The following is a 15,081-nucleotide window of genomic DNA, read 5'->3' as shown; positions in this document are numbered from 1 at the left end:
TCATAAAGGGAAGTGAAGAGCACCAGGGCATATTTTGGGGATGGAATCGACAGAACATTTTGGTTGCATAAAGTACCATAAGGAGGCCAGGCATGGTGGCTCATGCCTGTAATCCCAACATTTTGGGAGGCCGAGGCTGGCAGATCAGCAGAGGTCAGGAGTTCAAGACCAGCCTGGCCTACGTGGCAAAACGCCATCTCTACTAAAAATACAAAAATTAGCTGGGTGTGGTGGTGCGTGCCTGTAATCCCAGCTACTTGGGAAGCTAAGGCAGGAGAATCGCTTGAACCTGGGAGGCAGAGGTTGCAGTGAGCCAAGATCTTGCCACTGCACTCCAGCCTGGGTGACAATGTGAGACTCCATAAAAAAAAAAAAAAGAAAAGAAAAGAAAAGAAAAAAAGGTACCATAAGTAATGGCTTCAGAACCAGACAGAATTGTGGTGAGACCTGGCTCTGCTGCTGAAAAGCCAGGTAAGATGGAATGTGTTACTTAACCTCTCCAAGACATAGACCCCTCATCTGCACAATGGAAATAACACCTACCTCAAAGGCCTTAATCAAGTTTTAAAAAACATGATGGCCAGGCACGGTGGCTCACGCCTGTAATCCCAGCACTTTGGGAGGCAGAGACGGGCAGATCACGAGGTCAGGAGATCGAGACCATCCTGCCAACATGGTAAAACCCTACCTCTACTACAATACAAAAAATTAGCTGGGCATAGTGGCGCATGCCTGTAGTCCCAGCTACTTGGGAGGCTGAGGAAGTGGAATCGCTTGAACCTGGGAGGCAGAGTGCAGTGAGCCCTCTCTGGGAAGAAGCTGGGAAGTAAAATTAGCTCTTTACTGAACATTTTGCAGTGTCTTCTTTCTACAAAGTCCCCTCTTTCTCCCCACCCCCCCGCCCCCACCCCCACCCTTCTTTCCTTTCTTTTTCCTCCTGTGCCCTCCTTTTCCTTTCTCTTCTCCTCTATAGTCATGGCCTCTGGAGATCTCCTGTCCCCAGTGTTAGGACTCAGGACCAAGAAAGCCCACCTCTGTCTATTCTCCACCCTTCTGTCCTCAGCAGCTCACAGCTGAATTCTCTAAGGTCAGTGAATTCTCTAAGGAGAAGTGAGCCTCTGAACTCAAATTCTCTCTTTCTCTGCTAGGAAGGAACCTAAGAAGTTCGATTTCACCAGCTTTCCCCACAAATTTTCTACGGGCTTAGGGCCACTGGCTATATAATTCAGTGTCTTCAGTACACTAGACCAAAGCAGTTGCATAATGTCCGGCCAGGCTTCCAGAAACCTCACAAAGCCAAGCTTCCAAAATAGCCCCGGTAAATGAGCCCAAATAATATGTGAAATTGTATCAGGGCTGCTGTGCCCAGAAGCCTCACACAGAACGGGGAGGGGCACTCACCAGACCAGGTTGCTGACACTCGATATCTTCTCACCGCCATGGGCTGATTAGAAAGGGATTAAGATTAAGTGGACGGGGGCAACTCCAGTGCATAAGGCTGGAGCGTGACGATGAGAGGAGAGCAGTCAGCTAACAACTAAGCCCTATGATGGGACCCAAGCAGCCAACACACCGAACCCTTAGCGGTAGCTGGGATTCCTGCTCTGCACTTCACCTGTGTTGCTCTCACGTGTGTCCCCACGGCTCCATCATCATTTCCTCTTGGTAGATGGAGACACCAAGGCTCAGAGCTGCTCAATAGCCTGCCCAATCCACCATCATCTGTCTCCTCAAAGTCGTGCTCTGGTCCACAAGGGCTACCAGCTGTAGTTAACTCATATGTCACAGGTGCAAGCCGGGCTAAGCTGCTGGGCTCCAGAAGAGAGGCAATGAGTTGCTCCCAGGGAGATTGGCTCTCAGGAAGGACGTATTTGGATCTGTCTCTGTTTAAAGTTCTCTGTGGCACTGGTTTTAATGCTGCACAATTCTAGCTGTTGAATAACAGCTCAGAGGACAGGGCAAACAAAAGGAGAAACTATGAATACAGTGGGAGCCCCTGGGAGCTGCAGGAGGAAGTCATGCGCAGTGCGGCCAGGTGTCCACCTGCAGGCACTCTCAGCTCCCCCAGTTGCTCCAGCAGAGGGTGCTGCTCATGGTCCCTGCGTGGACCCCAAACCTGGATCTTCATGCTGCAGCTGCCCTGTTGCCACCAGGCCTCTCTTCCGTCTAGCCTCCCTCCTGCATCTGCCAAGAAAACGAAGGCTCTGGGACAGGACCCACCTCAGGGTCCCATGTCCTTACCCACAGCCTACCTACGTCCTCCCAATCCACTCCTAGCTTTTCTATGCCAACCTCAGTGGAATGCATGCCCCTTCCTTCACCCAGGCAGGGCCACCAAAAATGCCCTTCTGAGCCTTGGTTCCTGTTGCTGCTCTAGTTTCGAATCCCACTTAACTCTTTCAGCCCCTAACCTTGCCCATGTTGTACTCAAAAATATCATTTAACATCCCAAGTGTCCATGTCAGATGAACGGATAAATGAGGTCTATACATACAGTGAAATATTATTCAGCTTTAAAAAGGAAGGAAATCCAGGCCAAGTGTGGTGGCTCACACTTGTAATCCCAGCACTTTGGGAGGCCGAGGTGGGCGGATCACTGGAGGTCAGAAGTTTGAGACCAGCCTGGCTAACAGGGTGAAATCCTGTCTCTACTAAAAATACAAAAATTAGCTGGACGTGGTGGTGGGCACCTGTAGTCCCAGCTACTCAGGAGGCTGAGGCAGGAGAATCACTTGAACCTGGGGTGGGGGGCGAGGAATCAGTGAACCAAGAGAGCACCACTGTACTCCAGCCTGGGCGACAGAGTGAGACTCAATCTCAAAAAAAAAAAAAAAAATTCCTACAAAAAAATTTAAAAATTAGCTGGGCATGGTGACATACTCCAGTAGTCCCAGCTACTCAGGAAGCTGAGACAGGAGGATCAGCTGAACCTGGGGAGGTCGAGGCTGCAGTGAGCCATGATCATGCCACTGCACTCTATCCTGGACAACAGAGTAATGACCTTGTCTCAAAAAATAAATTTTAAAAAGGAAGGAAATCCTGACACATTGTGACAGGATGCCATGTGAAATAAGAGTCACAAAAAGACATACCGTATGATTCCATTTGTATGAGGCACCTAGAAGAGTCAAACTCACAGAGACACAAAGCAGAACAGGGCCGCCAGGGTCTGGGGGATGGGGAAATGGGAGTTTGTGTTTAATGGGCACAGACTTTCCATTTGGAAAGATGACAAAGTTCTGCAGATGGATGATGGTGGTGGTAGTGGTCACACAATAATATGAATGTTTTTATTGCCACTGAACTGTACACTAAAAAATGGTTAAAAACGTAAATTTTATGTTACGTATATTTGATCACTTTTTAAAACTTCACGTAAAAGTAAAAACCAGTTTCAAAAATGAAATCGCTTAGAAGCCTCTCTCCAGGGAGCCTTCCCTGAACACCCAGGCTTCACTAGATGCTGCCCTGAGCTCTGTCGGTAGCTCTATCATAGCACTTCTCACATTTTACTTAAAATGTCTATTATGTGTCTGTTTGTGTTTCCCAATAGAACATTAAGGCTGCGGGCACAATTTCATCCGCTTTCAGGTACTTGGTGCCTGGTCAGCACCTGTCACATACACACGCTCACAATACATGTCCCTTCAATGAAACAACTGAACCCTACATCTGTTGCCTCTCATCCTCTGGTTTTCCATTGTCAAGCTCCTCAAAAATGTCAACCTAAACACCCTTTCCTGTTTCTTCAGTTTCCATTCCTTCTTCACCCTCCAGCAATCAAACACCTTATTCAGACAGTGCCCTAGTAATTACTCCACCTTGTAAGCCTCTGCTCCGGTGACTGCTCTTCCAGAATCTTCCACCATCACCCAGTTGTGCCATGTGGTCTGTTCTCCGTGTTCTCACAATCCCTGAGTCACCTCCATGATGTGATTTTCCACACTCTATATCAGTTACTAATTTACATGACACTCCATCAACTGTGAGCTTCTTGGAAGCCAGAAAGGTATCTTACACATCTCAGAGCTCCAGTATCTAGCAAAGAGCTTGCCACATGGTAGATACTTGATAACTGTTTGTTGAATGAATTACTGAGCCCCAAGCACTTAGTTCCTATCATCAGTCACTTCCCTCTTGTGAACATCAGATTAAAAAAAAAAGAAAGGCAGACAGAAAGTGTAGTGCATGACTTAAAAAGGAACGAAAGAAAAAGAAAGAGGGGAGGAAGGAAAAGGGGAAGGAGGATGAAAAGGAGGGGAAAGAGGATGAAAAGGAGGGGAAGGAAGGAAAAATGCAGTGAGGGGCTGTCTACAGGACTCGCTCCTTAAAGTTTTGCTTCAGTTGACTCTAACACAAATCCTTCCAGTGCCATCTCATGCCTCCTGGGGTGTCTTGTTCTGGCAGTTTGATTCATTCTTTATTTTAGGGGGCAGCCAAATACCCCACTTCCCTTAGTAGGCAGAGTCTCTGACAGATCTTGTTGCACCAGGACTCATCTGTACTCCAGAATCATCTTCATCTGTATTTAACTATCCAATTAAATCCAGGCAATCAGCCGTCCTTCCAGATAGGGCTGGGGGCTGTGGTCCCCATGCATTTTGTGAGCTTGCAGCAACTCAGACCAACAGCTGCACGGTGTTTAGTTTAGGTCTTTTTTGCAGTGGTGCGGGGGGTGGTCTTTTTGGTATGTTTTTATGGAACGGATAGAGGAGGGGAAGCTGGGTAGATGCTGAGTGATCACAGTGTCCTGGAGGATATTGAGCATTGGGGGAAATTACCTTCCTGATGACTCAGAAACAGGAAGTGGTGACCCAGAGCAACGCACGAAGGGGAGGCATGCACATAAGTGATGACATCGTTTCCTATTTTGATGAGTGTGGTCGTATGGGAGTGGAAAAGAGGGGAAGAAAACAATCAAACGGATAGGACAGTGAATCTCCTGCGTGTCTTTGCTCATATCCCCACATCCCCAGCCCCCATTCCTCCACTGTCATAGGGGCAGCACCTCCGACAGCCTTCCTCTCTGTCAGCCTCTGGCTCTGGTGGAGAAGAGAGAACCTAGCAGAGCTCATTTTGGGTCACCCTGACCAAGGACAGGAGCCAGATGAGCAGGCAGGTGCCCTCAGTCCTGCAGAAGCCAATGTGCTGGAGGTGGGAATACTCTGAACAGTCGGTGGAAGAAACCAGAATCCTAAGCTTGTGAACTCCTCACCTGCTCCTGGAGCACAGGAGTGGCCCCCGCCACCCCCATTTCACCACTGGGGGGAATGGGTAAAAGGGGTTGGAGGTGGCACAGTGAGCAGCCAGCATTCTGGCTCAGAGTGAGGACAGAGAGACCCAAGAATGTGCAGCAGAGCATCCCAAATGTCACCAGAACATCCAGCGATTCTGGAGGGAAGTCAGAGCACAGACAGAACTAGGTCTATTGTGACTACAGAATCAGGCAAAAACTGAGGGCAAAAAGATCTTCCTTTCCCAAAGTTGGAACTTCGGCCACGTGAGCATGCCCCCTCTGCCAAGCAAAAACACAGCCCCAGCTCTCTCTTTGCCAGGGTCCCCCAAACTTGCCCTCCACCATAGCAATGAACTCTGTATTAGTCTATTCTCACGCTGCTAATAAAGACACACCTGAGACTGGCTAATTTATAAAGGAAAGAGGTTTAATGGACTCACAATTCCATATGGCTGGGGAGGCCTCACAAACAAGGCAGAAGACAAAGGAAGAGCAAAGAGACGTCTTACATGATGGCAGGCAAGAGAGTGTGTGCAGGGGAACTACCCTTTATAAAACCATTACATCTCATGAGATGTATTCACTACCACAAGAACCGTATGGGGGAAACTGTCCCCATAATTCAATTATCTCCACTTGGCCCCACCCTTGACACGTGGGGATTATTACAATTCAAGGTGAGATTTCAGTGAGGACACAGACACACCACATCAAGCTCCTCCATCCCAAGAATTCTCTCTTTAGAAGTCACTCTGGTTGCACAGGCTTATCGCCCACCCTGGGAGCCCCCAGGTGGGAGAGCCCTAGCAGACAGAATATGGGCGACCCATTGGGAAGTTCTTGGGATGTAATTGACATTCCACGTGCGGCAGCCTGCTCCCAGTGTGCTCTCTTTGCAGAAGCTCAGGATGAAACCTGCAGCCCCAGTTGTCAATTTTGTGAAAATTGGTAGATGCATAGAGCACAGCACATCAAGTCAACCAGCATAGATGGTGCCAGGCCCTTGTGTTTGCCCACATTTGTCTCTCTGGCCATCTCCTCTAGGGGAAACCAAACCACCACCATGTTTAGCCAGCCTTCTATGTGAGCAAACCCACGTCAGCCAATTTATCCAACAAGACAGCCAATCTGCAGCTAACCCAATAGGCAACTATTTGGTTCTCTGGGATTTTTTTTTCATGGAAACTCAAGTTTCTGTGAAACTAAATGGCTACCTGAGCATGTGTGCCCCAAAAGTCACTGTAGAGGGAACAGGAAAATGAAGCATTATATCCAAAGTCTTATCTTTGGAAGGGACTGATGAAAAGTTTGTCCAGTGAGTCTGGGAATGTCCTGGTTCTGGGGTATCACATTGGCTCCCCCTGGTAGCATCATGTGTCCCTCAGCTCTCTAGCCTGCTCCAGCACCTGGTACCTTGGTCCACCCATTCCTTATTGGGGTAGAGTTGAGATGGTGGCTAAAGTGGAGGAAAGACTGGAGGAAAGAGCGACCTTTGAATCACTGGGCATTAAAAGGGGTTCAATGGGACAAGCATAAGGAGAAGGAAAGGGAAGAAAAGGAAACATCTCCCTTGGGTCCAATGGGAAGTGTTTCCCATGTGTTACGAATTTGGTCCACACACTTCTTCTACAAAATATTATTACTGCAGAAACTGAGGCTCAGGGAAGCAGAGTAACCAGCCCTATACATCACAACGAGTCATCAGCTGAGGCAAGGTTTGGCCTGAGGTCCTGAGATGCACTTTCTCTAATTTATCCTGTTGCCTCTGAAGAAAAAGGAAAGAAGTCACAGAGACTGGTGACATGTGAGATGCCATGAAATACCCTCCCCAGTAGGAGTCTCCGCTGCTTCTATCCCAGAACCTGAAATTGGACCACCCAATCGTCATTCCCTGGATCTTAAAAAGGTTCTGGAGGTTTTGCTCAATTCATCAACACAGAGTAATTCTGTGGGCTTCTGCTATGTATCCAAAAAAATATAGATCCTAATTCTGTAAAGACTGAAAGTAGATTTGTGGTTGCCTAGAGGTGGGGTTAGGTGGAATGGGGAGTGACAACTAATGGATATGAGATTTCCTTCAGGAGTGATGAAAATGTTATAGGTCAAGCACGGTGGCTCATGCCTGTAATCCTAGAACTTTTGCAGGCTGAGGTGGGAGGATCACTTGAGCCCAGGGGTTCGAGACCAGCCTAGGCAACATGGCAAATCCCTGTCTCTACAAAAAAATACAAAAATTAGCCAAGCATCACTGGGTGCAGTGACTCACGCCTATAATCCCAGCGCTTTGGGAGGCCGAGGTGGGTGGATCACCTGAGGTCAGGAGTTCGAAACCAGCCTGACCAACATGGAGAAACCCTGTCTCTACTAAAAATACAAAATCAGCCAGGCACGGTGGTGCACGCCTGTAATCCCAGCTACTCGGGAGGCTGAGGCAGAAGAATCGCTTGAACCTGAGAGGCAGAAGTTGCAGTGAGCTGAGATCACGCCATTGCACTCCAGCCTGGGCAACAAGAGTGAAACTCCATCTCAAAAAAAAAAAATTAGCCAAGCATCATAGCATGTGCTTGTAGTCCCAGCTACTCTGGAGGAGTAAGCCCAGGAGGTCAGGGCTGCAGTGAGCCGTGATAGTACCACTGCACTTCAGCCTAGGCAACAGAGGAAGACCCTGTCTCAATAAAAAAAAGAAAATGTTCTAAACTTAGATTGTGGTGATGGTTGCACAACTTTGTGGATATATAATTCACATTGCATACTTCCAATGGGCAAATTTGTTGGTATGTGCCTTTTATCTCAATAAAGATGTTTTAAAAGATAGGACCTACTCTTGAGGAGCTTAAAATGTAATTATAGTGAGAAGATCTATGCAAAAAATAAAAAAAAAAAGTATACGCCAAATAGCAAGAGGCACCAAAGGAGTTCAGAAACAAGAAGGATCAGCTCTGATTGTAGTATCACAGAAGGCAGAAATGGTTGTATTTGGATAGATATAAGGGAAAAATCAACATTTCCAGGTTGGAGGAGTATGACCATGGGTGCAGGAGAAGGTGTGAATGCATGAAGCATGCCCAGAAATAGTGAGTGAGCAAACCAATAAAACCCTGTTTGGCATCAGACACAAAGATAACTTCCAATACTGTATCAGCTATCTATTGCTATGTAACAAACACTCCAGAACTCAGTGGCTTAGCAACTATGTATATGTTTGCAATTAAACAATCTACATTAGGCTCAAGTGAATGGCGAATCTCTACTCCACGATAAGTTCATAGTTCCCCCAGGGCTGAAGAACCCTATGGCCTCACTCATAGTCTGGCATGTCTAGCTAGCTGCAACTAGCTAGAAGCTTGGTGTTCCTCTTCCTTTCCTCATGGCCTTTACTACTCAAGGGCCTTTCTCTCTTCCAAGAACATGCATCCTCAAGGAAGCTGGCCCAGGCTTTCTTGCATGACCTCTCAAGACAGCAAAAGAGCAAAAACAAAAGCTACAGGTCTCTTCCAACCTAGGCCCAACATCACATCCAAGCAAGTCATAACATCAACCAGATTCAGTGAGAAAAGGAACTATACAGGTGTGGATTAAGGGAAGTATGACTTGCTGGGTATCTACCACAAGTACCACTTAGTAAAGTACCTCAGAAGAGCTTCTTGTTCAATGGCCTGGCTGGCTTGAAAGGTATTTACAGGCAGAACATATTTGGGAACATAGGATGGGGAGCTAAGCCTAGAGGATATTGAATTCAAAGCTAAGGAGTTTGGATTTCATTCAAGAGTTCTTAGTGGAAATGCAAAAATCCCTAGGAGAGGTGATATCATGAGACTTTATCGGACACCTTAGTAGAAGTTGATCATGTTGGCCAGGAATGGTGGCTCATGCCTATAATCCCAGCACTTTGGGAGACCAAGGTGGGTAGATCACTTGAACCCAGGAGTTCGAGACCAGCCTGGGCAACATGGCAAGATCCCATCTCTACAAAAAATACAAATATTAGCTGGGCACGGTGGTGTATGCATGTAGTCCTAGCTACTCGGGAGGCTGAGGTGGAGGGATCACCCGAGCCAGAGGAGGCCAAGGCTGCAGTGAGCCAAGATCACGCCACTGCACTTTGGCCTGGGTGACAGAGAGAGACCCTGGGAGTAAGGCAGAATAGAATCCTGGGTCTATCTCTGAAGTCCAATCAGCTACAAGGACTATGCATTCCTGTTCCCTAAATCAGACACCACCACCTTTTGATAGAGGACTAGAGGATGATAAGCAGGTTTGCATGCCTGCAGCCCGGGGGACAGGCACATACCATAGATGGTAAGAGACTCTGCTCCTTTATCCACTCTGTCTCTTCAATTCTCCTGTTCTTCTTTCCTCAAGAAACTGTTTGCATCTCCAGATCAGTGGATTGTAACATACTGAAGCTGCAGTCAGAGCTCAGGGAGTGAGAGAAAGGAAAGCAAAGACAGCCAGGACAGAAGCCCGACTATGCTATGGCAATAAAGAGCAGAGGGAACACTGAAAATGGCTGGTCCAACCTAACCAATTATTTGAATAACAACTGCTCCTTTTCTGACCATTTCTCTCCTGACTTCACATTCCACTCCACCAAAACTCATAAAGCTAACATGTTAATTAAATTGATTGTGGTAATCATTTCACAGTGTACACATGTATCACAACATCATGTTGTACACCTTAAATACATACAATATTTTTTCTTTTTGAGAACAAGATCTCGCTCTGTTGCCCAGCCTGGAGTGCAGTGGTGCCAGCATGGCTCACTGTAGCCTCAACCTCTTCGGTTCAAGTGATCCTCCTGACTCAGCCTCCTGAGTAGCTGGAACTACTCAGTTGTGTGCCACACCATGTCCAGCTAATTTTTTTTTATTTTTGTAGAGATGGGGTCTCACTCTGTGGCCTAGGCTGATCTTGAACTCCTGGGCTCAAGCAGTCCTCCCACCTCAGCTTCTCATACACAATTTTATTTGTCAATTATACCTCAATAAACCTGGAAGAAAACAGAAAAAACTTAGAATTCTAATTCACAGAGTAGTGTGATTTCAGCTAACTGTGAGTGTGAATGAATATATGTTTGCTAAGAAGGCTCCCTATATCCCAAAGAAATGAATGTGGCCTGGTAGCATTCTAGGTAGAATGGAGAACATTGGTTTGTGATAGATCAGAATTTCCAGATAGATTTGTCTTTGTTTTTTGTTTATTTATTTATTTATTTATTTATTTGAGATGGAGTCCCGCTCTGGAGTGCAGTACTGTGATCTCGGCTCACTGCAACCACTGCCTCCCGGGTTCAAGCTATTCTCTTGCCTTGGCCTCCCAAGTAGCTAGGACTACAGGCACATGCCACCATGCCCAGCTAATTTTCGTATTTTTAGTAGAGTCGGGGTTTCACCATGTTGACCAGGATGGTCTCAATCTCTTGACCTCGTGATCCACCCGCCTCGGCCTCCCAAAGTGCTGGGATTACAGGTGTTAGCCACCGTGCCCAGCCTATATTTGTCTTTCCAAAGAAAAGTTGAACCAGGGAGAGAAAGGAAGGAGGAGAAGATAGGGACGTGACCTCACCTCTTGACACCTCATTCCTCCCTGCCCCCCATCTCAGTCATATCAATGTAACATCAGCCACCAACTGCAGTGACCCACTGTGTATACAGAATGACTGTCCTGTGACAACAAGAGCCACGTGCCATCCACATAAATACGGCATACATCTCATTCCTACTGTAAACCATTGTGAAACATCCAGAGGAGGGGACTGTTTCCAGCAGAAATCACTTCTGACGTCACTCCCCGCGTCTGACAACTGAAACTTTCCAGTGAGACAACAGCAGCTAACTTGGGCCTTTTGAAGCTGCTGAGATGCCAGCAGCTTCAAAAGAAAGGGGTAAAAAGAAAGAAACACTCACACTTGACAAGGAGCACCATCTAGGGGATTTATAAGGCAAAATTTTTCTTCAAGCAAATCCTAGAGCTGGGAGCGTTCAATAGTGAGGACTACATGCTACCTCTGCCTTGGGCCAGGCTGGCAGGAACCTAGATCGGAGACGTTTAGCCACATCTGACCCCCAAGCCCAGCTCTGGGCATCCATCTGACAATTTGGAGCGCTGCTGAGTGCAGAAAACTGCCTTTCTGGCACTAGAGAAGGGATTCCTGTTTGGAGAGTTGGGGAGAAAGGAAAATGTCTCTAAGCGTACTTCTGTGATTCTGGCAAAGCAAAAACGTCAAGATCCATGTTTCCAAGCCTTCCTAAATGAAGACAGTTAATTAGGGTGATTAAGAGTTCCACATTCAAGCAATTGAATTTAGTGTTTTCTCTTGAATTCTAACCTTTCAGTTTTAAAAGGATGTCACTGTTGGCATTATCTGACTTTATTTTGAGATTCTAATCCCCACCTGTACGAGGCAGGGTTCCTTCATTGGGACTGCGGGAATTATGCCTGCCGGCAGTGAGCAGGAAGACGCCTTGCACAGTGAGACCCCCACTCGTCAGCCACTCTCAGCAGCAGGGTCCACAGTGTTAGGGGTCCTGAGGGAGTTAGGGGAGTAGTGAGAGACTCACTCGCTACCTCTCAAGCCTATCTGGGTCCTTAAAAAGGAGACTTCAGAAAAGTCCATCTAATCCAACCCCTCATTTTAGTGACAAGGAAAATTGAGACTCAGACGGATACTATAATGGTAGCTATGCATCCTTTGTCCAAATCCCCAGAATGTCCAATAGCAAGAGTAAACTCTAACTTAAACTATGAGCTTTTGGTGATTATGACATGTTGATGTAGTTTGATCAATTGTAACAAATGCTCCACTCTAGTGGGGGATGTCCACAGTGGGGGAGACTGTACATGTGTCAGGGCAGGCAGGATATGGGAAACCTCTGTGCCTTTTGTTCAATTTTGCTGTCAATCTAAATACTCTAAAAAGCCTATTTGTCTATTAAAAATTCGTCTATTAAAACATCTACTCGGCCAGGCACAGTGATGCATGCCTGTAATTCTAGCACTTTGGGAGGCCAAGGCAGGCAGATTGCTTGAACTCAGGAGTTTGAGACCAGCCTGGGAAACATGGCAAAAACCCTTCTCCACTAAAAACACAAAAATTAGCCAGGTGTGGTAGTGCATACTGTGGTCCCAGCTACTCAGGAGGCTGAGATGGAAGGATCACTTGAGCCCAAGAGGTCAAGGCTGCAGTGAGCCTTGATTGCACTACTGCACTCCAGCCTAGGTGACAGAACAAGACCCTGCCTCAAAAAAAAAAAAAAGATTTTACTCAAAATTCCCAAGAGAAGGAGGGCACGCCAGGCCATGGGAGTGGGAGGCCATCAGGGTTGGGTCAGGAGGCAGAGGGCTTCCATGTGAAAGAAGAGGCAAGGCAGGGTAAGCAGCTTAGGGCCAGCCAGTTTGAATAATTTCAGTGGGCTCTGGGGCTAGGGGTTGGCCCTAGTCATCTAGTACCTGGCCCTGGGGTAATGAAGACAAGGGAACAGCAGTCCAGAGTGTGAGAGCCAGATACAGAAGGTTGTTGAAGGAATGGGTTCTAGATGGATTGGTCTGTATACGAAAGGTACACTCAAAAGCAAGTTCTTTACCATCTCCGGAAATTAGCTAGCCTTGGAAGGGATAGTCCCTCCAATGTCAGCAAGGCCCCATATGTCAAAGCGTCAGAAACACATGGGTAATACGCTATGGTCGCACAGTGCGCTTAGTGGCACAGACAGGTAGGACCTGGGACTCTCAACCCAGTTCTCTCCTCACTGAAGTTCGCTGCAGTCCCTCCAGCCCAGCCCAGCCTCATCTGCATCCTCTACCATCTTGCAAGCTCAAAACATTCTTTCTTAAGGAACTTGCTCATTTGACTCTGAGAGCCTTCTTTCTCTAGTTTATCCTTTAATTTTCTCCTCTTACAGCTACTTCTTTTCTAACAACAGAAAATCCTTTTATGCAAATGATGCACATAAAGTCACCGTGTCCACCTGGGACTCACACCGTAGGTTACTGGGCTTTACCCACTTTCCAGGACTTAGCTAATTAGCACACGAGGCCAACTGCATGAAACGGGCAGGTGTCAGCTCTGTGTTTTCTCTGGGGCTGGACAAGGTTTCTTGCTGCCACAAGGGGCTGACTGTGGAGGCTCAGCCTGCCTGCCCCATCACAGTTCAAGCGAAGAGTTAGCATTAGGGATGCATTATCTATAACAAGATGTTTCTTCCCACACGGAGCAAGCCCAGGCCCCGGAAGGAAGGACTCTGAGGTCCAGGCACATAGGCAGGCATGGTCTGAAAGGTGTGAGTCACAGGACTCTGCCACCCAGAGAGGTGAGGCACTTGGTCTCAGCACTTGAGGAGGGGAAACTGGCAAGAATGAGACAGTCACGGAGGACCCCACCAGGTGATCAGAACAGGAACCCAAGGGGACGTAGCTCTTTGTGCAGGTACAAATCCCTGGCAACCAGCACAGGCCTGAGCAGGGACTCAGTGAATATGGAATGAATAAAGGAACCAATGACAAAAATATATTGGGTGCATGGCAAAGGCTCCAGCTGTGGAACTTGGAAAAAGAACCTTGTTATAAGGCCAAGTTCATGTATCAAATATAAGAGTGCAGGGGGAGCTGTGGGAAATAACAAGGCAGAGGTCTGTGGCTATAGTGGCAAAAAGAGTGACTCAACACTACATCGCACTTTAGTGTGTGTGTGTGTGTGTGTGTGTGGATTTGGGTCTGGAAGTAGCAGAACTGTTACAGAGCTGAGCCAGTGTAGACTACTCCTGCCTCGATTCAAAGTTGGCCTGGAAACTGGTGTGGAAGCTGAGCTGTGGGGGAGGTAAATCAGTGGCCTGCTCTGTAGAAACACAGTAATAGGGAAAACCAGGCAGGATCAGGGTTGAGTTAGGGTTAGGACAGGATTAGGGTTATAGTTAGAAAAGGGAAGGCAGCTGATTAAGTAAGCAAAAAAAAAAGTAATAGTTTATGCTTCTGACAGCATCAGGAGATTAGAATAATCTTCAGGCTTCAGTGTTCTGGGGCACATTGACCTCCCAAAGCCACCTTTTTCCTATTTTCATGGCTTGCACCAAGAAGAGGCAAATCCCTTCCTTCCTTCCTTCTCAATTCTCAAACCTATGCTACCATCCTCAGTTTGAAAAGAACATTTGATTCTCAATCAACACAAGTTTGAAAGCCCACAGTATCCATGATGCTGCATTCGTGCAACACTGCTCAGTGCAATGTGATCAAAGGGGTAATGTGTAAGCCACCCTTCCCCTTCCCACAGATACACATCAATCCACTTGCACTCAGACATGTAAACACAGTTGCATGCATCTGCCCTGGGCACAAGTCATTCCTTCATACGAAAGCATGTAAAGTGGAGTTGACATGTAAAAACACATTCAAAAAGACACTGCAATAAGTCAGACTTTGCATCAGGAAGTAATTTCATCAGAAGGTAAATGTGAAAGATAACATATTTCCCCCACCTTTCCTCCCATCTTTCCACATATGTGTGATTCTAGCCACCCAGATGCTCTGGTTATCATCTTGTATTAAACAATTAGAATCCTGTTCAACCTGTACTAGACACAAAGCTGCTTCCTGCCCCAGAGCAAAGCAGGGTAGAGATCACCTCGGGGATGAGTCTGTCTCAATAAGAGAAAAGAAGATATTAAAGGTTAAAAGGGAGAATTCCTTAGCAGGGTCCTCTTGTCCGCTTTTCTTCCAAACGTCCCATGTGAACTGGTACAGGGCCCAGACAGTGAGTAACAGTGGAATCTATTTTGCAAGCCACATCTTTCAAATTCCTTACATTCTCTGCTTCTTTTTTTTTAGACAGAGTCTCGCTGCCACCCAGG

Source organism: Pan troglodytes, chromosome 7 (assembly GCF_028858775.2).
Source record: "Pan troglodytes isolate AG18354 chromosome 7, NHGRI_mPanTro3-v2.0_pri, whole genome shotgun sequence".
Classification (NCBI taxonomy): Eukaryota; Metazoa; Chordata; class Mammalia; order Primates; family Hominidae; genus Pan; species Pan troglodytes.
Note: the sequence above shows the minus strand (reverse complement) of the source record.